This window comes from Rhinatrema bivittatum, chromosome 2, assembly GCF_901001135.1.
Source record: "Rhinatrema bivittatum chromosome 2, aRhiBiv1.1, whole genome shotgun sequence".
In the NCBI taxonomy this organism is placed as follows: domain Eukaryota; kingdom Metazoa; phylum Chordata; class Amphibia; order Gymnophiona; family Rhinatrematidae; genus Rhinatrema; species Rhinatrema bivittatum.
Genome location: NC_042616.1, coordinates 648,523,508 through 648,544,688, shown reverse-complemented (window position 1 = coordinate 648,544,688; position 21,181 = coordinate 648,523,508). Strand labels below are relative to the sequence as shown.

The following is a 21,181-nucleotide window of genomic DNA, read 5'->3' as shown; positions in this document are numbered from 1 at the left end:
AGCAGGTGTAGCTTTAAGTCTCTCTTTCTTCTGAAAAGTTTACCACAATCAGAACATGGAAATAGTTTCTCATTTGCATGTTTCTGTTCTGTCTTTATTTCTTCCTTCTGATTGATGGTTTTTGTGGACAAACCATCCCAGTATAATTAGCAAACATACAGGGTGGGAGAACCAGGCTGTGATTATAGTGGAATAGAAGAAAATGGAGAACTATAAATCAGGTGAATTAGAAGGGCAGTGCAGACAGTGAAAAATCATGTTATAGATTAGTGCTGAGACTGTGGACACAGGCTTCATACATACTGTAAAATCAGACTCTCAGCCTTTATGCTTCAGTCTCTGTATAATGTTCACCTCACTGAACTGGTGTCCACTCTCCCCACTCTCTCCCATCCACACCCATACCCTGCCTCTTCTCTCCACGAGAAAAATTAGAAGCAAAGTGCTACTGCTGACTGACTTTCTCTGCTCACTATTGCAGTGGGCTGGGTGAGACTAATGCATCTCAGACTAGTAGCAGACAAAACGTTTTTTTTTAAATGACAACTGAGTTCTGTGAGAGCTCAAATACTGTATCCTTCACAGACAATATCTTCAGAAGAAATGTACAGTACTTTTTTTACATGCTCAGACTATAGAGCTCAGCGTCACTTGTCATTACCTGGTTATATTCAGAATATAGTTGATTAGATTTAAAGTTGTCGGTAAGGTTACCCAATAATTTTAAGTGAGTATATTCAGTGGAAATCATGTTCTGCTGAATATCCATGACAAGTTGGTATAGATGGCCAGACTAGATAGGCTGTATGCACTTTTTGTGCTGTCACATTTCTGTTTCTATCTTTCTAAGTTCTCTGGCTAACTTTAGCCAAGTAACTTGTCTGTTCACCGCTTTTCTAAATATTGATCTTGCACTATCCACATGAGCAAATGGGTAATATTACAAAGTGTGTAGTTTCTTCCACTGACATCCATACTGGAACAGAAAAATTCAAACACAGTCCAAAAGGTTTAAAGTGACTGGTTAGCAACACTAAGAGGCTTCTCTTCTCCCACATCCTTAACAGGGTGGTCATTAAAACTCTCCCATTGCAACTTTCCCTTTATAATGTCCCTATGATTTGTACCAATGTAAAATTGCTGATTCACTACTTCAAGTAGGAAAATGATGTGGTTCATCCTTGGTGAGAATTTTCCTGGATGCTCAGAGATGAGTTTCTGCTGCTGCTGCTGCTGCTTGGGGCAGAAGCTCATGTGGCAGGTTTACACACTTAGCAGCCTTCCTTTGCTCCAGATTATAAATCTACCTCATAATGCAACAAGGATTGGACCTAGTTCAGAGGCTTAAGGGAATAAACATCTATGGTTGGAGAAAGAAACTTAAAATCTTCTATCTTCTTCTTGGGCCATCCATTGGCAATCTCTTAAACCGCAAATCCATAGCCCTGGCATTTAGTAATCAGAATATCACATAATGAACTGTAGTTCCAACAATTTTTATTCTTCTAGAGTACCAGCAATCAATCAGCAATAAAAGAATCAAAAAGAAGAGTCACAATATTCCTCAGTGGAGATAACAACAACCAAAAATACCCTTTTTATTCTTTTTCCTTAGGCAGAATATCAAAATCAATATCTTTTTCTCCCAACAAATGCTATGCATAAGCCATCTTTATTATAAAATAATCTCATCAGTACTCACACAGATTCACTGAGGTCTTCAAAGAAAGACATTTCCAGAAAAAGACAAAGGATCTCCCATATGTATCTATGCCTCCTTCCAGGAGCAACTAGACTAATACATATTTCTTTGGCCCCTCAGCATGCATAAAGAACTTGCAGGACTCCAAGTCAAACTCCCCAAAAACCTCTCTTCCACTCACAGTTGAGGCTTATTTACACAGGGCACACTCTCCCCTAGAGGTCATTTCTCCATTAGCTTACTTAAAGGACTATCCTGTTCCACAAAACTATTCTCTCAATACAAATACAACTAAAGGAAGAGGGTTAAGTGAAATATTTGGGGAAAAATTTATACCATTACTAGTGGCATAGGGACCAGAATTTAGGAACTGGACCACATATTATTACTATTATGATATGAAAATACAATCTGTGCACATTCAGGCTGATACAATATCAGCACATAAAATATGTGTGTCTAAACTGGGCGCACGTTTTTTGAATGCATGCACATCCACCTGTCCTGGGCAATAGGCTAATGAGCTGCTGTACTAAAAGGGACACGCAATGGGTAATTTGTGCATCCCTGGCGCTCTGTTTCAGGCACCCAGGAGAAGTGGCGGTGCGTCTAAAACAGCCTGGCAAAAGCTCCCTCCCCACTACCAGCCGGGCTGTTCCTGATTGATCCTTTTCATTGACACGTAACAGTGAAAGGACCAACCCCCTTTCAGGACAGCCTTCTGAAAGGGTTTGGTCCTTTCACTGACATGTGACAATGAATAGACCAGAGAGCAGGAAGTGAAGGAGTGAATAAATTAATATCAAGTACCCAACACTTAATATTAATGTATTCACTCCTTCACTCACTGCTGGCAGGGGTTCCGATTGGGCCAAACCTTGGGGATGTTGCTTTCTGTGGTTCATCCTATGAGGAACCAGAGAAAGCAAGGTTTTTTTTTTTTTCCTGTTAAGGCCTTGAGTGGAACATAATTCTGCTTTCCTATTAGTATCACTAGGATACTAATAGGAGGAATCAGAGAAAGCAGGATTTTTTGTTTATTTTTCATCAGCACTTGAGCACGCATGCTTTATCGCCTGTTCCTGGGCAGTCGTTAAATTTGCAGTGTTAAAATGGGCGCCATGACCACGTGACAATTTTTTTGCATTGGGGGTAATAGTTAATAGCCTCATCAACATGAATTTACATGTGATGAGCATTATTAGCTACGCGCTGGTTTGGAAGCACGTTTTGGACGCGCTAATCCCCTTATTGCGTGAGGGGTTTTGGACGCATGTCGAAGCGAGTGTAAAGCTATGCACTTGGCCGAGCGCACTCTATTGTATTGACCTGATATTGTACTTTTCCTCACCTGACCTAAATATCCCCCAAGGAATACCTCCTCTAAATGTGGCTAAAAGCCTATGCATCGTTCTACACAATGCAGACTTTTAGCCACATTGAAGGAGGTTTTCAGAAAGCCAATTAATGCGGGTAAAATGCTTTTCACCCACAAAAATCCCCTTGAAACAAAGAAAAACAGAATCTGATGGTAGGAAAAGGCATCAGGGCCCCTTGTATCCATAATCAATTCTGTACTGAAAAATTGCAGGAACCTGCTGTCACTTTCTTCCTCTCTCTCCCTTCCTTGCTGTATTCCTTTTGTCTTACATTCCCTACTCTCCTCCCTTGTGTACTAATTTCCTTGGTCTACTACCTCCCTCCCTCCCCCAACCACTGGCTGCATACTCCTCCTCACTGCCAATGGCTCCTGCTCTGCTGCCAGCAGTGAAGGTTACTGCCTTCACCCGGGTATCATGAAGCTCTGTTTTCTGTGCGCTTTGTTAAGAACATAAGAAAATGCCATACTGGGTCAGACCAAGGGTCCATCAAGCCCAGCATCCTGTTTCCAACAGTGGCCAATCCAGGCCATAAGAACCTGTTGTGCCAGTACCAGCTCTCATGGAATAACTTTAAAAGTTATGGAATTCTATTAAACATTCTGGAGCATTATTAGACATTAGATGGTAGAGAACATCATGCCTGGCAAACGTTGATCTGATATATCTTCATTCCTTGGCTGTGAATGATTGCCGAAAAAGAAAAATATTGCACAAGTCTCTGTTCCCTTCCTGTGTCTTTTCTCAACTCCCTTTCTGCAAAGCACATGTTTCTGTTCCTAATTGTGAACACAGTTCATTTACCAGTTGGCTAATAGGGCCCTGTTTTCTATACGCAACTATTGTTTGCAATGGGCACATTATAAAACAATCCCGGAAACAGAATAGCATACACATGAAATCTATCGCACACAGGGCAACTGCATACAAAGAGCAGGTATTCCAAGGCCCAATACTGGTCTTTAGAGACATAGTTTTGCTGTATATTTCAGATGATTATCACATTTTTTATTGCCTGTTAATCTCTTTTACAAGCTTCAGTAGCAATTGTCTTTCTCGGGACAATGGTAATCTGCTTGCTGCACAGTAATAAATGGGGGATAAGCAAGAATTACTGTGCTAGGAAACCCTACTTAGTAAATCGGATTTAGCAATTTTTCTTTTGCAGTTCACACATGCTGAGCAGCTTTTAATGATAAGTTGGCCTTTGAAGAAAACTGTTAGCTCCCCCCTACTGTTTTTCACTAACTTCAGTTCTTAATATTAACAAAAAAATGAGAAAGGCTTTCATTTCTCCAACTTGCCTTGTAAATATGATCACCTTGGAGTGCCATTTTGGTACAATTGAACTTGGGGAGTCGGAGCCACAGACTGACATTCTGTGCTGCTAGGCACTTGCCTATTTACAGATATTAGGTTTGTACACTTTTATCTTCCCCGTGGCTTTCTGCATTGTACTTCGCTTCATTTGTTTTTGTCTGTTATCTTGCACTTGTTTCCTTCTTTTATTCTCTCAGACTTACACTCAGGCCGATACAGTACAGTGCGCTCTCCGACGGAGCGCACTGTTAACCCGCCCTTGGACCCGCATTTTCTTTTACCCCTTATTCAGTAAGGGGAGGAAAACGCGGGTCCAACCCGCGGCACCTAATAGGGCCATCAACATGCAAATGCATGTTGATGGCCCTATTAGGTATGCGCGCGGGATACAGTAAGTAAAATGTGCAGCCAAGCCGCACATTTTACTTTCAGAAATTAGCGCCGACCCAAAGGTAGGCGCTAGTTTCTGCCGGCACCGGGAAAGTGCACAGAAAAGCAGTAAAAACTGCTTTTCTGTGCACCCTCCGACTTAATATCATGGCGATATTAAGTCGGAGGTCCCGAGGAGTAAAAAAAGTTTAAAAAAAAAAAAGTAAAATGGGCCGGCGGCTGTCGGGCTGAAAACCGGATGCTCAATTTTGCCGGCGTCCGGTTTCCGAGCCCGTGGCTTTCAGCGGGCTCGAGAACTGATGCCGGCAAAATTGAGCGTTGGCTGTCAAACCCGCTGACAGCTGCCGCTCCGGGCTAAAAGGAGGCGCTAGGGACACTAGCGTGTCCCTAGCGCCTCCTTTTGCCTGTTTCTACCGCACCACCTAATTTGAATACTGAATCGCGCGCATCGGCAAGGGGCCGGTGCACGCTCCGGGAGAGCGGGCGTCCGTCCGCTCTCCCACGGACTTTACTGAATCGGCCTGTTTGTTAGTACCATAGAGAGCGGTGAACTTTTCCACTGCCGCCCTACCTCCCTCTCTTGTTGCATGTGTCCTACCCACAAGCGCCTCTCTGCACGAACAAAAAAAAACCAACAAAAAATCCATCAAGAGGTGGACATTCAAAAAGGGTTTGAATTTCCTGCCCCCTCACCGACAAAACTTTGCCGAGCTCTAAACGTAGCCGGATAAAAAGAGAAAGGGAAGGGGGCTTTCTGGGAGCGAGGCTAAAATTTAAGCAGTATTCAGCACTAACCAGATAAACTGTAACAGTGTAAGTCTGGTCAGAAAAAAATCACCGCCCTAAAGTTAACCGGGTATATTCAGCTGGCTTATGCTCAGCGGTAGATTTATCTGGTAAGTGCCGCTGAACATCTGAGTAACTTTTCCGCTCACCGGCCCACTGAATATCAACCTCCAGGAGACCATCTTATGGAAATAAACATGACCACGGGTTTATTTTAATAACAATTTAAAACAGTACCTGAGCCAAGTTTCACCTATGGATCCCTCCTCCCCCCCCCCCCCCCCCTCGTTTGATGTGCTGCTGACTGCCTATTGTGGGATCACTGGGAAATCTCATTGCTTGTCATTGCCTTCCACATGATCAGCTAGACCAAAATAATCTCTATGAAACTAGGGCCTCCCCCAGTCTGGTACAGCTGTAGCCAGTAAGTTCCCCCATGGTCTCCTGGGGTCACCCTGCACAGCCTCTGCTGCCAATGTTACACCCCACAGCTTCCCAGCCACTAGCAACTCCATGTGATTGTGGGGGAAGGAGCTGGGGGTGGAGAAGGCTTAACATCTCAGACATCAGCCCCAATCAGGCCCCCATGTGATGCTGGTTAGCTGGTTTGGCTGTGTTTCCCTGTTGCGTACGATGAAAACTCTATCATAGTCATAAATATTAGAGATGTGCTTCGGGTTTTGGTATGGTGTTGGGCTTCGTTTCGGGGGCCCCCCTGCAGGAATTTCATTTTTCCTACGGTTCAGGATTTTTTTTTTCGGGAGCCCCAATTTTTGAGTTAGCGCGTGCTAATTCCCGTTAGTGCGCACTAGCCCGAAAAAATTAATTTGTTTTTCGGTTCTCCCGAACCATACCGGATTAGGTAACTTCGTTGAAATTGCCTAATTCAGGAAAAACGAATGCACATCCCTAATAAATATAATGGGGTTTGTAGTTTCAGTTTAACCCCAAGAGGGGGTGTTGTTCTCATCTTGAGCATTCTGGAAAGGGGACATAAAAGAATATGCCAATATCCATTTTATTATATGACTGATTGGATCTGTCTTGTTTGAGTATTGCTCTGTGATTTATTGGTACAAACAGAAAGTTATTGGGACCTATCTTGTTCTGCTGTGCCTAGGGGTGCCCAGCCTAATAGTGGACCTTCTATGCCCTCCTCAGAGAAGCTGAACTTGATGGGTTTTCTAGGGGTGTGCATTCGTTTTCGCCGTATTGGCAATCCGCAACGTATATTGCACTATTCGTAGTATTCGTGGGGAAGCGAAACGTATCGCAATTCCCCACGAATACACGAATCTTCGCCAAATTATACGGCCACCTAAATAAAAATTTAAACAAACCCCCCACCCTCCTGAACCCCCCCCCCCCCAAGACTTACCAAAACTCCCTGGTGGTCCAGCGGGGGGTCCAGGAGCCATCCCCTGCACTCACACCCTCTGTGCCGGTTTCATCATGGTGCTGATAGCCTTTGTCACAGGGGCTACCGGTGCCATTGGTCAGCCCCTGTCACATGGTCATCTGTACCATCTTGTGCTCCTACCATGTGACAGGGGCTGCCCAATGGCACCGGTAGCCCCTGTGACATAGTATGGGCAAAGACTATCGGCGTCATTTTGAGTACTACAGCCGGAGTGCAGGAGGTTCGCTCCGGGACCCCCTTTGGACCCTCAGGGACTTTTGGCCAGCTTGGGGGGGGGCCTCCTGACCCCCTCAAGATTTGCCAAAAGTCCAGCGGGGGTCCAGGAGCGACCTCCTGCACGCCGTCCGTCCGATGCCAGTTCTCAAAATGGCACCGATCGCCTTTGCCCTCACTATGTCACAGGTACCATCGGGCCCTGTGACATAGTGAGGGCAAAGGCCCTCACTATGTCACAGGTACCATCGGGCCCTGTGACATAGTGAGGGCAAAGGCCCTCACTATGTCACAGGCGCCGATCGCAAAGGCGATCGGCGCCATTTTGAATACTGGCAGCAGATCGCCTTTGCCCTCACTATGTCACAGGGGCCGACCGTCGGTACCTGTGACTTAGTGAGGGCAAAGGCGATCGGCGCCATTTTGAGTACTGGCATCGGACTGCCGGTGTGCAGGAGGTCACTCCTGGACCCCCGCTGCACTTTTGGCAAGTCTTGTGGGGGTCAGGAGGCCCCCCCAAGCTGGCCAAAAGTCCCTGGGGATCCAATGGGAGTCCCGGAGTGACCTCCTGCACTCCGGCTGTCCGATGCAGTACTCAAAATGGCACCGATCGCCTTTGCCCATACTATGTCACAGGGGCTACCGGTGCCATTGGTCAGCCCCTGTCACATGGTAGGAGCACAAGATGGCGCCAATGACCATGTGACAGGGGCTGACCAATGGCACCGGTAGCCCCTGTGACATAGTATGGGCAAAGGCGATCGGTGCCATTTTGAGTACTGCATCGGACAGCCGGAGTGCAGGAGGTCACTCCGGGACTCCCATTGGATCCCCAGGGACTTTTGGCCAGCTTGGGGGGGCCTCCTGACCCCCACAAGACTTGCCAAAAGTGCAGCGGGGGTCCAGGAGTGACCTCCTGCACACCGGCAGTCCTGCACACCGGCAGTCCTGCACATCGGCGCCATGATGAAACCGGCAGCGAGGGTGTGAGAGTGCAGGGGATGTTTCCCGGACTCCCCGCTGGACCACCAGGGAGTTTTGGTAAGTCTTGGGGGGGGTCAGGAGGGTGGGGGGTTGTAGTTAATTTTAATTTTAGCTGGGACACGAATAGAAATCGTCATATTAACGCATCATGGCGCCATACGGCCGAATGCAACATATCTGCTGCCCGACGAATCCGAATCACGAATGCAACGTATGGCGTCCCTCTGCACATCCCTAGGGTTTTCTTTGTGTTTTCAAGGGGATTCCACCCCATTACCTTTTCTCCCATCTTTTCAAATTCCAGCCCTCCCTCCCAATTTCTGGGGGCACCAGTGGCTGATGAGGATTTCCCATGTTTTGATACCCAGTTAGATGGTGGAATATTTTTTTTTTTTACATGGACTCCTACAGGGCCAGCCTTTGCCGTAGTAGCACAGGGGATCCTCTTGTCTAATCTTCTGCTCCATCACTGTGAGCGCATCCCTTAGATGATTTAAAACAGTCAGTCTGTCGGTTCTTTTTTTTTTGGGGGGGGGGGAGGAGGGGTTGGATTAGTGGGAGTTTCAATGACTTTAAGCATTGCTATGACAATGCTTAAAGTCATTGAAGGCACGCGGGGTGAGGAGGTGGGGAGAAAGGAGGAAGTGGTGCAAATGCAAGCATTGCCCCTGGGCACTGGAGTCCCACAGTATGGCTCTGCTCAAATCTGAATGTTCAAGGCACTGTTTCTTACCGGTTACAAAGGGCATTTAGTAAAGGAGAGAACTGAAAATTACTGTACCACTCCCAAAATTTCTACTTTTATTGCTGTTTCAATTTCTCTGAGGTATATAGCAAGGGATACTTTGGTGCTAACCTTACAGTACTATGTGAAGTATCCACGACGTGAACAGCCACAACAAAAGGCTGATAGAGCAGCAAGCATGAAAAGGCAAGGGAACAGAACGGCCAGGCCCAATCTGTCATGGAGGCCCAAGCATTACAAGAACACTGGAGTCAAAGCAGAGATCCGATGGCAATAGCACATATCTTCACAGTAAGCCAAATTAAATCTGAATCCAGGTGGCAGAGTTTGCTTGAAGTACAAGGCTAGCAAATTGTTACAATTTGTTACCTGTCGTCCTTCCTGGATAGATATCATTTGAATGTCTCATGCAGTTTACAAATCCTAACTCCCATCCTGTTTATTGCTATTGATCTGCTGCTGATTTTTAAAGCTTCAGGAGCCAGACAGAGTACTTCATTCAATCTAGCATGCTCCTAAATCTCCCAGAGGCATATGAAAAACAAAAAGTATGTATTCTCACTATTTCAGTGAGCAAGTAATGCATGACAAATTATAATTCTATTCCATTCTCTGGTAGAGAGTGTAAAGCAATTTATCATCTGCAGCAGTTTGTGTATCTGAAAATGGACTAACACTTCAGAGTATATAACCGTTTCATTAGAATGCCCTTGCAGTACAAGCAAAATTATGTTGGTAGGGTTGTATAAAGCCAGCTAAGCTTCACTATAGATTGCAACAAAGGAACATTCTGGTAAGGTGATCACTTAAGAATGACAGGAAGGGTGGGTCACCATCAGGAGAGTATAAGGACAGTATCCCCCCATTTTCCCTGCACTTCTATTCTCTTGTTTCTGTCCAGCTTACAGTACCCGCCCCCTCCCCCCGTAACCCTACCCCCCATTTCCTCCCCCCTCCCTCCTCCTCTTCCCTTCCGCCTTCCGTCCTCTCCCCCCTGGTTAATCGCCACGGTTATTCCCCTTATCTTTTTACCCTCCCCCCCCCCCCCCAATCCCTCCATTGCATTTTCTCAAGACTATCTGCCATACCATACCTCATTCTTTTCAAGATTGTATATTCATGATATGGTTTATTCGCTAGTTGCTGTACTATGTCATATTGTTTATATTGCTTATTCGCAAGTTCCTGTACCATGTCATATTGTTTATCCGCAAGGTACTTCTCCTTCTTCAGTTTCTCCCCTGTCATCTTTTCTTCCGCTCCTCCGGTTTCAAAGTAGTTCCTCGCTATTCCCTCCCCCCCCCCCCTTGTTCCTCCCTCCCTGTCCCTCTCTTTTTGTATTTCCTTCCATTTATTTCCTCCCCACCTGTTCTTACTCATCTTTGCTCTGCCCCTGTAACCCCCCTCCCCCCCCCCCCCTTCCCTTAACCCTCCCCCCCCCCCTTGCTCTTACAAGCCCCCATGCCATGTTTTTATTGTATATTTTGCAAGATTGATTATTGTGCTTATTGGCTAGTTCATGTAACTTTTTACATTGTTTTACTCCTAGATACTGTTCCTATATTAGTTTTTTTTTTCCTGTCTTTCTTCACCCTTCTATCACCTATTCATATTATTTCTTCGCTGCTCCCTCTCCCCCTTGCCCTGTTTTTTTGTACTTTCCTTCAGTTATATGTAAACCGATATGATGTACCCACGAATATCGGAATAAATAAAGCTATTAAATAAATAAATATCTTCAAGAAAGCCTGGGGCAAGAACAGAGGATCTCTGAGGGAGTGACAAGGATTGTAGAGCTAAGCAGTTGTGTGGATGGGCAGACAAGATAAATGGTAACTCCCATGAATCATTTGTGGGTGTTCTTGGAGTTTGTGATGTGAGAGTCATCTTGGAGGGGGCAGCATAAATATTTCAACACAGCATGAGGGTTCAGGGTCAAGAGGATGGCTTATAGGATGAAGAACCAGAGGAGTCTTCAACTGCTGAACTACCATATATCAGAGCGAGAGAGAGAGAGAGAATTATAGGAGAAACAATATTACAAAATCTGTACCTACCACAATAAGAAGGACACTTTCAGTTCAGGGTTGATTTGAATCATAAGACCCTTAGCCAAGTCTCTTTTAAACCAAGTTACACTATCTGCTGTAATCACATCTTCTGGCAATGAATTCCAGAGCTCACTTATTTCTTGAGTGAAAAATAATTTTCTCAGATTTGTTTTAAATTGGCTAATTGCTAACTTCATGGAGTGCCCTGATCCTTCTATTGTCTGAGAGAGTAAATAACCAGTTTACATTTACCTGTTCAAATACTTAATTCCCTCCCCCATGGCCAGGGTGAAGGTAGGAATAAATATGATATACTATAATTTTCTATCTGCATGCACTGGCTGTGGCACTAATAAATCTTCTGGAGAGTGCGGGTGCTGAGAAGAGGTGACAATGGGAAAGGGAGAGAACTGCTGCAGGCTGCAGAAGGGCTGGCAGCAGGTAAGAACTTTACATAATACAGCAGTACTGGGGTGGGGGCATTCACTGAGCAAGTACATGAGCAGCAGCACAACAGCAGAACATGTATGTGTGTGTCTTTGTGTCAGAGAGAGTATGAGTGTGTGTGTGTCTGTCTGAGAGTGAGTGAGTGTGTGTGTGTGCTTGGGAGAGAAAGAGAGATAGAGACTGGGGGATAAAGAAAGAAAGAGTTGGCCTTTTTCTTTTTTTTGAGGTGGCGGAACCCCTCCACACATATATATACACTAAAATAAATGGTTCTATGTATTATCAGGGTACTCTGCTACACATGGAAATTAATTACAAATAATCCACATGCCCTCTGTCTAGCATCAATGTGTCCCCCCCTTTACAGATGCACGTGCTAGAATAGGTCTTTCATTTCTCACTGCTACATCTTTCCTACCTACAATCTATGGTGAAATATGTGTAAAATAGGGCAGGTCCCCACAATGAAAAATGTTGCAAGGCTGAAACTCCTGCTGGAACCAGCATTGTTCTCTAAATCATTCTTAACATATTGAAAAGAGCAAAACATTTTAAAAATCATTTAAACAAATCAAGATCCGAAGGACTGGAATGCCAACGTATTCGAGAATATAGCCTAACAATGGCTTCTCTGATTTTCTGAACATAAACAGTTCCAGATTTTAAAGAGAACTATTTATCAGCATGTAGACAGAGTCTTTACCACCCACCTGTGCCAACTGACATTGAAGAATGCTGGAGCAGTAACGCTGTGACCCAGAAACTGACAGAAAAGGTTGTGCACGTGCACAGCAATGGGCAGCCTCAGATATGTCATTCACAGCTGAAAATCAAACCCCTTTCCAAGTTATCAAGAAGAACAGTAAAGCCTTCATTAATCATGTGAAAAATAAAAAAAACAAAACCTGGAAAGATTCTCTGTGCCTTACATTGACAATGCGGATCCTTTGGAGGTACCCTTTCAAATTTTCCTCTGCAGAAATATTCATCCAACCAAATTTATTTCTATGAGGCATTAAGATGTCTCTCTTCCTCAACCAGGGGTGGCTGAAGACGGAAAAGGTAGGTGGTGCAAAAGGCACTATTGCCAGGACCCCCTCGATTCTCCCACCTAATTACCACCCACATGGTATCCCCCTTCCCCCTTCCCCCTTCCACAACTCACACCCTCTCAGTTCCATCTCAGTCTACAATTTAAGGAGCAGATCTTTAAACCTGTGCGCGGGCGTAGATTTGTTCGCGCAACACGGTGCGAACAAACATACGCCCGATTTTATAACATGCGTGCACTGCAGCGCGCATGTTATAAAATCCAGGGTCGGCGCGCACAAGGGGGTGCACGATTGTGCAACTTGCACGCGCCGAGCCGCGCAGCCTTCCTCCATTCCCTCCGAAGCCGCTCCAAAATCGGAGCGGCCTCAGAGGGAACTTTCCTTCCACCCCCCCCCCAGACCTTCCCCTCCCTTCACCTATCTAACCCGCCCCCCAGCCCTATCTAAAACCCCCTCCTTACCTTTATCGGGAAAGTTACGCCTGCCTCTGGCGCGCCAGCGCCGGCTGGCTGCTGGCGCGCCATCCCCCAGCACAGCGGCTGTTCTGGAGACCTTGGCCCTGCCCCTGGAACGCCCCCGGGGCTAGTGCCCTGCCCACGGCCCCATCCCTGGAATGCCCCTTTTTCGAAGCCCTGGGACATACGCACGTCCTGGGGCTTGCGCGCGCCGCCGAGCCTATGCATGATAGGCTCGGCACGCGCAGGGGCAGCTTGGGGCAGCTTTTCAGGGGTTATGCACGTAACCCTTTGAAAATCTGCCCCTAAAGATGGAGCAACAAAGGAGTTCATTCCTATGGGTTCCTATTGTGTCACTGGATCAACATGATCAACTTGCAAACCTCCTCAACATCACAGAGAGAATAGCTCATTAAGCACACTTGAACCGCACATCCCAAGAGCTCATGTGGCTGTGCCAGGGAGAGCAGATTCACTCTTCCTTTCTTTGAAGTTATTTTTGGTGGGATGATACCATCACTACGCTTACACAGAATCTGCCACTGGGCTCAGCACACTTTCCATTTGGCCTTCAAAATAGCATTTTAAATTTGTCTACCTTGCCCAGCACACAATTAATTTTCCTGTTTATCAAATAAAAAAATGTTGGTTTCAAACAATAATTTCCAAACTCCAATTTGAAATCTTAACTCAATATTGTTATTTATGACAATAATAACAATTAGGCTAATGGTTCCTTTTTCAAACATCCAAACATACCCTCTATGAAGGTCATCGAAAGTCATAAACAGGTCAGATTTTTCAGGATATCCACAAGGAATAACTGTCGCTTACTCTTTCAAAAAGTATCGCTCCATGGTGAGACCACACCTTGAATACTATGTGCAATTCTGGTTGCCACATCTCAAAAAAGATATAGTTGAACTGGAAGTACAGAAAAGGACAACCAAAATGATAAAGAGCAGGGAACAGCTTCCATATACGGAAAGGCTAAAGAGGTTAGGGTTGTTCAGCTTGGAGAAGAGACAACTGAGGAGAAATCTACAAAATAATGAAAGAACATGAATGGATAAAAGTGATTCGGTTATTTACTCTTTCAGATAATAAAAAGGCTAGGGGGGCACTCCATGAAGTTAGTAAGTAGCACATTTAAAACAAATTGGAGAACATTATTTTTCACTCATCGCACAATTACGTTCAGGAATTCATTGTGGAAGGATGTGGTTAAGGCAGTTAGTTTTAAAAAGGTTTGGATAAGTTCCTGGAGGAGAAGTCCATAAACTGCTATTATGCCATTTGTTGATGGCATTAGTAGCATGGAATCTATTGACCTTCTGGGATCCTGCCAGGTACTTGTGACTTGTATTGGCCACTGTTGGAAACAGGATATTAAGATTTATGGATCTTTGGTCGGATCCAGAATGGTAAATCTTTTATTCAGTTATGTTCAGAATATGCATGAGTTAGATTTGCATATACTGCCTGCATTGTATGCAATTCTATCTCATACATATTCATTGTGTATATCCTGAAAACCAGACCTGTTTGTGGCACTAAGACTGAAGTTAGCCACCTCTGCTCCATGTTTACAACATTTTCATAAGCAAATTTGCAGAAGGATTGTTGGGAAAGGTTTGTCTTTTTGTACATAAGACCAAAATTGGCAACAGAGTAGACTGCCAAGAAGGTGTGGAAAATATGAGGAGGGAACTAGCAAAGCTCAAGGAATGATCTGGATTTTGACAACTAAGATTTAATGAAGAAAAATGAAGAGTTATGCATTTGGGATGCAAAATCCCAAGGGAGAAATATATTATAGGGGATAAAATACTTCTAAGCACCAAAGAAGAGTAGGATCTGAGGGTGATCATATCTGATGATCTAAAAGTGGCCATCAGGTAGATAAGACAATCACAAAATCCAAAAAGACGCTTAGTCACATAGAGAGAGGAATGATCAGCAGAAAAAAAGGAGGTAATATTGCCCCTGTATAAATCCCCAGTAACATATAATTTGGAATATTGTATACAATTCTGGAGACTGCACCTTCATAAGGATATAAAGTCAAACCAGAGTGTGGTTACTAAAATGGTCAGTGGTGTTCGTTGGGAATATGAATTCATTTAAATTTAATGCAAAAGCTGCAATGAATGAGGCCATTTTCAGTTCAATTTAAAGGAAACAAACCAAATATGGCTGTCTATGAAAATACCCCACAACTTTGGAATATTTTTGCATTCATGACATTAAAAAAAAAAGAACCTGCCACGTCATGGAAACACCCTCCCATCCAGAAAAACAAACATGGGGCCCAGGCTTGCCTGCCTGGGCCTCCGCAGACAACTCAAATCCCTACTCTCGGTGCAAAAAATTAATCCAGCTCAGCCAGAGCTAACCCAGAGCTGGTCCAGAGCCTACCTGGGGTCTCCTTGGGCCCTTCTTCTCATTTAAAAGTGCCAGGGATATGGAGTTCTTATCCTGGCCCCCATATACCTGCTTCCTGGATCTTTAATAAAAAGGGCAAAAGCAATACCCATTCATGCCCAACTGGGTCCTTGTCCTACAAAATTGGTGCCATCCGCCTAAATGATGATACCAAAATGACATCACTTCAGTGCCTTTCTCCACTTCGGCTGGTGCCATTTTAATGAATAACCACTGGAGGAAGGTACTGAAGTGATTTCACTTTTAGAGCCATCCTTCAGACAAATGGCACCATTCTTAAAGGACTGGGACGCAGGCAGGAGCAAGTGGGTATCACTTCTGCACTTTTTAAATTCACAATTCAGGAAGGGGGGTAAGTGAGGACTGGCATGGGAGCTCCTTAGCTCTAGCAAACAAACTACCAACAAAACTCCGAACGGAACCCTCATCACAGAACTTCAAGAAAGCACTAAAAACCTGGCTCTTCCAAAAAGCCTATCCCTCCAACAATTAACCCCACGCCACTGGGATCCAACCCCAAACAACCAGCTCTATAACCCTACACATAACCCTCTAAGAGATCTCATAATATCTCCAACCAAAGGTCCATACTGTCTCAATAACGTTAGCTGTTATATTGTTAAGAAATTAAGTCGCGTTTGTTATACAATGTTATAATGTTATAATTGTTAAAGCAGTTCATTGCTGCAGTTCTTACAGTGTTACAATGTAAAGATAATATGACCTGTTGTCACACTATCACAGAAGTTATCAGGTAAACTGATGTGATACTCATGTTTGAATTTCGGTATATAAAAATAAATAAATAAATAAATAGCACATTTAAATGGAGGTGAAGGGTCTCAAGAAGGCTCTAGAATGAGAGGCCATGAGATGAGTCTGAAAGGGGGTAGATTCAGGAGTAATATAAGGAAATATTTCTTTACAAGAGACTGTGGTGGATGCATGGAACAGCCTCCCAGTGGAGGTGGTGAAGACAAGAACAATATCTGAATTTAAAAAGCATGGGATAAGCACAGGGAACCCTCTGAGGGAATGGTAGGGATTGTGGAGCTGAGTAGTTGATGTGGATGGACAGACTAGAGAGGCTGTATAGTCTTTTCATGCCATCGTATTTATATGTTTCTGTGTCTTTAATGATTCTTTAAAAATTAAGTTTCACCACTTTTGATATTTTCTTGTACACTGAAATTTGTCACGGATGTGAGCCCTTTGACTGTGGCATGGTTGACTCAGCTTTAGCAGGCGAAACTGGTAGGCCCATGCCAACAGCAGGTAGACATGCTCTCACAAGGTCTAGGACTAGGGCTTCACCTAAACTGGCCCCCTTCCCCACAGGTTGAGCTCTTGGGTTCCAGAGGCCAGTAGGTCTTAGACGAGGGTCCTGTAAGGAGCAGTCAGGCGAAGTCAAAGAACAGTTCAAGATCAGGGTGGGCAGTGAATAAGCAGTGTTGAGGTCCAGGCAGAGGTCAGGGCAGGTGGAGATCAGGCAACATCGAGGTCCAGGCAAAGGTCAGGGCAGGCAGAGATCAGGTAATGCCAAGATCCAGGCAGAGGTCGGGGCAGGTGGAGATCCAGAAGAGTAGTAGAGGTCCAAGCCGAGGTCATACCAGAAGTCAGGCAGATATAGACAGGACCCGGGCAAGACATGAAGGCGCCAAGACATGGCTGGGACAGACAAGGAAGGTAACGATGGCACGGCAGGGATACGACAATGTAGGATAAGGCAGCAAGGAGACAAGGCAAGGCACAAGACACCAAGGAAACAACATACACGGCAAGACTGCAGGAGGACCTTTTGCTGAGGCACTGGTTGGAAGCATAGCATGGACTTAAATACCCAGCCAGCGCCGACATCATTACTGAGCAACACAGTTGGTTTCCTGCCACATGGCCTCTAAGAGTCATGTGTGATGCACACGCGCTCCTAAGGGGAGCCGTGGAAAGAGCAGCATGACAACGTCCCTGCCACTGAGAGGTCCGCAACGTTAGGAGGGGGTGTGGTTGGTTGCGGGGCCTTCTCGCAGCAGGCCAAACGTTGTAAAATCTTACCTGGGGACTTCATTGCAAAACTATTTACAGTGTTTCACCAAGGAATTATTTTTCCTGTTGATGCTTACATAATGCAAATGCTTTGTAATTCTTTATTTCAAAGAATTTCTTACAGAAATTGCACACCTCAGACACCATCTAATGAAAAAATCAATCCCTTTTTATCTAGCAATTAGTAAGAACAATTCTATAGTCCCTTTGGAATGAAGGTAGCGCTACTACCATCCCTTCCTTTGGGAAATGGATAATGAGGAGGAGGAGGAAGAGGAGAATTACAGTGCCAAGCCACCTGGTAGAGAACAGCATACCAGGTCCAATAATGAACTAATAGAGAGAGAAAGCTACCAGAATGTCCATGGATCATAACAAAAAATAAATTAAATAAAAAGGACACAAAAAACTTTCCTTTTGTTTCTTCACAATTTTCTACACTGTTAAGCAGTATGTATAATAGAGTTTTCTAAAGAGCTTCAAGGCTGAAAGAACTTGGCACTGCCTGAAAAAGCATAGGTAAATAATAGATCATCAGATGCTCTGGGATTTGGGGAAATCTTCAATAGAGCACTCATATGCTTTCTATTACAGTTTGCTATTTGTCAGATCAGTTACATTGTGCACCATTTATGTTGTACAAATTGTGATATCCAACTTTCTTTATTTCTGCTCCGTAATGTGTCCTCCCTTTTCTTCTCCATATGTTAGCACATCCTGAGTAAACATTGTTCCATTTTAATGCACCATTTTCTGCTAATCTCTTATTATGCATTTCTAGGTAGATAACCTTTTGAAGATGTGGAATGTGCCTAACAGATTTTCTTTTGTCATGAAAAATTACTTCTATATAGTTCAATGCCTACATTTGCCCAATAAAGGTGACTTTCATTTTTTTTTAATTAATACAACTCCCCTAATGTGAAGGGCTTGGAAACAGTGTTAGTTCATAAAGAACTGCCTATCTTTTTATGAAACTGCACTAGTAAGAATACAAAATCAAGACCAACCTGAGAAAGACCAGGATTCTTTCCAGCCTCTATTTACAACCAATATGTGGACATTTTACACTGGATTGTTTAACCATCTCATTTTACACTGGATTGTTTAAATCCAGAAAAAAATTAATGCGGGCTCCTTTTCTGGTCATTTCTAACAGCAAAAGGATAAAAAGCAACAACAGCTGGCATGAAAAACGGTGCCCTCCAAAAATATAAACAGGGAACAATAAAAGGAATTCCATTTGCAGATAATGTATAACTGAGTTAAAATGCATTCAGTGAAGATAATTCAAGGGCTGAAAATACTTTCACTAGTGTTATTATAAATGTATTAGTTTCTGAGGGAGTCATCCTGGATTTTTTGAAGTGTGCTACTGTTTGCCCAGTGTTGAAGGAGCCAGCTTTGCTTGCTACTAAGTTAGCCAATTATCGGCCAATATATAATTTACCTTGGCTAACTAAACTTTTAGAAAAATGTGCCCCTGGACAATTACAAGAGTATTTAGATGACTGTTCAATGCTTGATCAGTTTCATTGTGGTTTCTGTGAGGGGCATAGCATGGAAAATTTAATGGTGTCCTACTTGGTTTCCAAACTAATCTGGATAAAGTTGGGGGCTGCCTGTTTAGCATTATTAGATTATTTTACTCTAAGCCATGCCATCTTACTTGATAGTCTTTGAATGATAGGGATAGGGATGTGTGGCACCGTTTGTAGATGGTTTGACTCATTCTTGTACAATCGAGCCCAGCAAATACTTTATAACAGAAAACCCTCCACTTGGAAACCCTTCCATACTGGGCTTCCCTAGGTATCAGTGCTTTCAGCAACTTTATCTAAAATGTATCTGTAACCCCCTAGCCAAGTAGTTTTCCATGCTGGGCATACACTACCATATTTACATGGATAATATACAGTTATTTCTGCCATGTGAGCCTAATTTCAAATACCTAATTTCAGCGCCGCCTTCCACCCCAATTATACCCACTCCCTGCAGTGCCTCAACTGATGCAGAACAACACTGAGGCCTTTTCTCTTCCCTGATCCATAATGGCCCCAACAGCTTATGTGGTGGAAACGGCTACTTCATGGCCTGACTTCAACATGGTTGATCATCCCTGCAGCCTATGATGGCATGACTGCTGTGGTCCAACTAATGCTTCAGCTGTCTGCCTTCCACAGTTTGACTGTTTCTTATATCTTCCCTGTGGTGACCCCAGAGGCACAAAAATTATAGACTTGACATACCTGCTGTGCTTACCAGATGCTGGATTTTGGTTTGCTTTCCTTTTCAGGTTGGTACATCTGGAAGTTGTTTTTCCTATCCTGCCTGATACTGACAATGGTTCCGCTTCCCCCCCCCCCCCCCCCCAGTGATGTCAGCAAAGGTTCTTGTTGTCTACTCCGCGGTGATGCTGGAGGTGGCCTTGCGTCATTCGCGCGCTTGAAGGAGCGTGACTAAGGAGCATGCTGCTTTATTTGCTGCTTCATGTGGGGATGAGTGCAGCGAATATTGATTTTTCTTTTAATGATATGCATACTAAGGTTTTTAGGAGTATTACCTATGAGTGATTTTATTATTTTTTGAGGGTTATGAGCGTGGATGGTTTAAGGACATTTTTAGCTGTATACTATGTTTAGGATTTTTGGGTTTATCATTTCAAGATATTTTACTAAATAGAATTGTGGATATATTTGACATGGATAAGATAATTCCAGTCATTGTGAAAAGTTGTCGACATTGCCAATTGGGGAAAGGATTACACAGAAGTCATGATGCTAGTAAGGTAAGGTCCTTGACCACAGTACATGTTGTAGAGGGTTATACTACAACACAATTCAATAGAAAAATACCGGTTGTAGTTGGGAGAGAGAGATATTGCTTCTCATTTAAAAGTGATGTTCTGTCATTAGTTAAGTCATGTTTTTTGGCCTCAGTAGCCCAGGAATATAACTATTTGCCTTACGGTGCTTCTGAGTATTCTATGGCATATATTAATGCAGCATCGGTAAGGCAGAAACTTGATATTATCTCATCTTATTTAGCTAAGGGAGAGTTTGATTTTCTGTTTCTGACTAAAACATGGTTGTCAGAAACAGATGGCCCACTTATTAACCTTCAATGTCCAATAAATTACTTCTATTTGCAACATACCAGGGCAGGTAGAAAGGGAGGTGATGTGTTGATTTTTTTTATAAAGCTGACTTTAAGCTGTAGCCTCTTTCTATCATAATTGATCAAGGATGTGAAAATTTAGCTTGGAAATTTGATGATTATGTATTGGCATCATTGTATTGTCCACTGGCAATCCTATCTAGGGATTTAATGATTATTATGAATTTTTAAAACTCTCTTGTAATTCAGTATCCCAAGGTGATTTTATTAAGCAATTTGAACCTGCACTCAGATAGTAAGCCAAGGCATGTTTTTAATGAGTTTTTAAAAATTTTTTATCTTCAATGAGCTCTTGCTATTGATTTCTACAGCTACCCATAAGGCTGGCCACACTCATGACCAGGTGAGCTGTACCAAACAGTTAATGCATGCTAATCAGATTCCAGTAACTGATGTATTTCCAGTTCCTTGGTCTGTCCATTATTTAATTAAATTTCATGTTTTTGCATCTGGGAATAACATCAGTGAGGCTGGAAGCCTGGTTTGCTGCAGTGTAAGAAAATCAATCGACTCAGGGCAATTTAACCTAGAATGGTCAACTATAAAAGACCAATTACATCTGGAGAATATTG

The 21,181-nt window shown here is 43.7% G+C and overlaps 1 protein-coding gene across 1 annotated transcript in view; it reads right to left on the bottom strand.

Annotated features, from left to right (window-relative positions):
* CLVS1 (clavesin 1) overlaps window positions 1–21,181 on the bottom strand; it is a 164,666-nt gene that overhangs the window by 72,250 nt on the left and 71,235 nt on the right. The gene's annotated exons all lie outside the window — the stretch shown is intronic.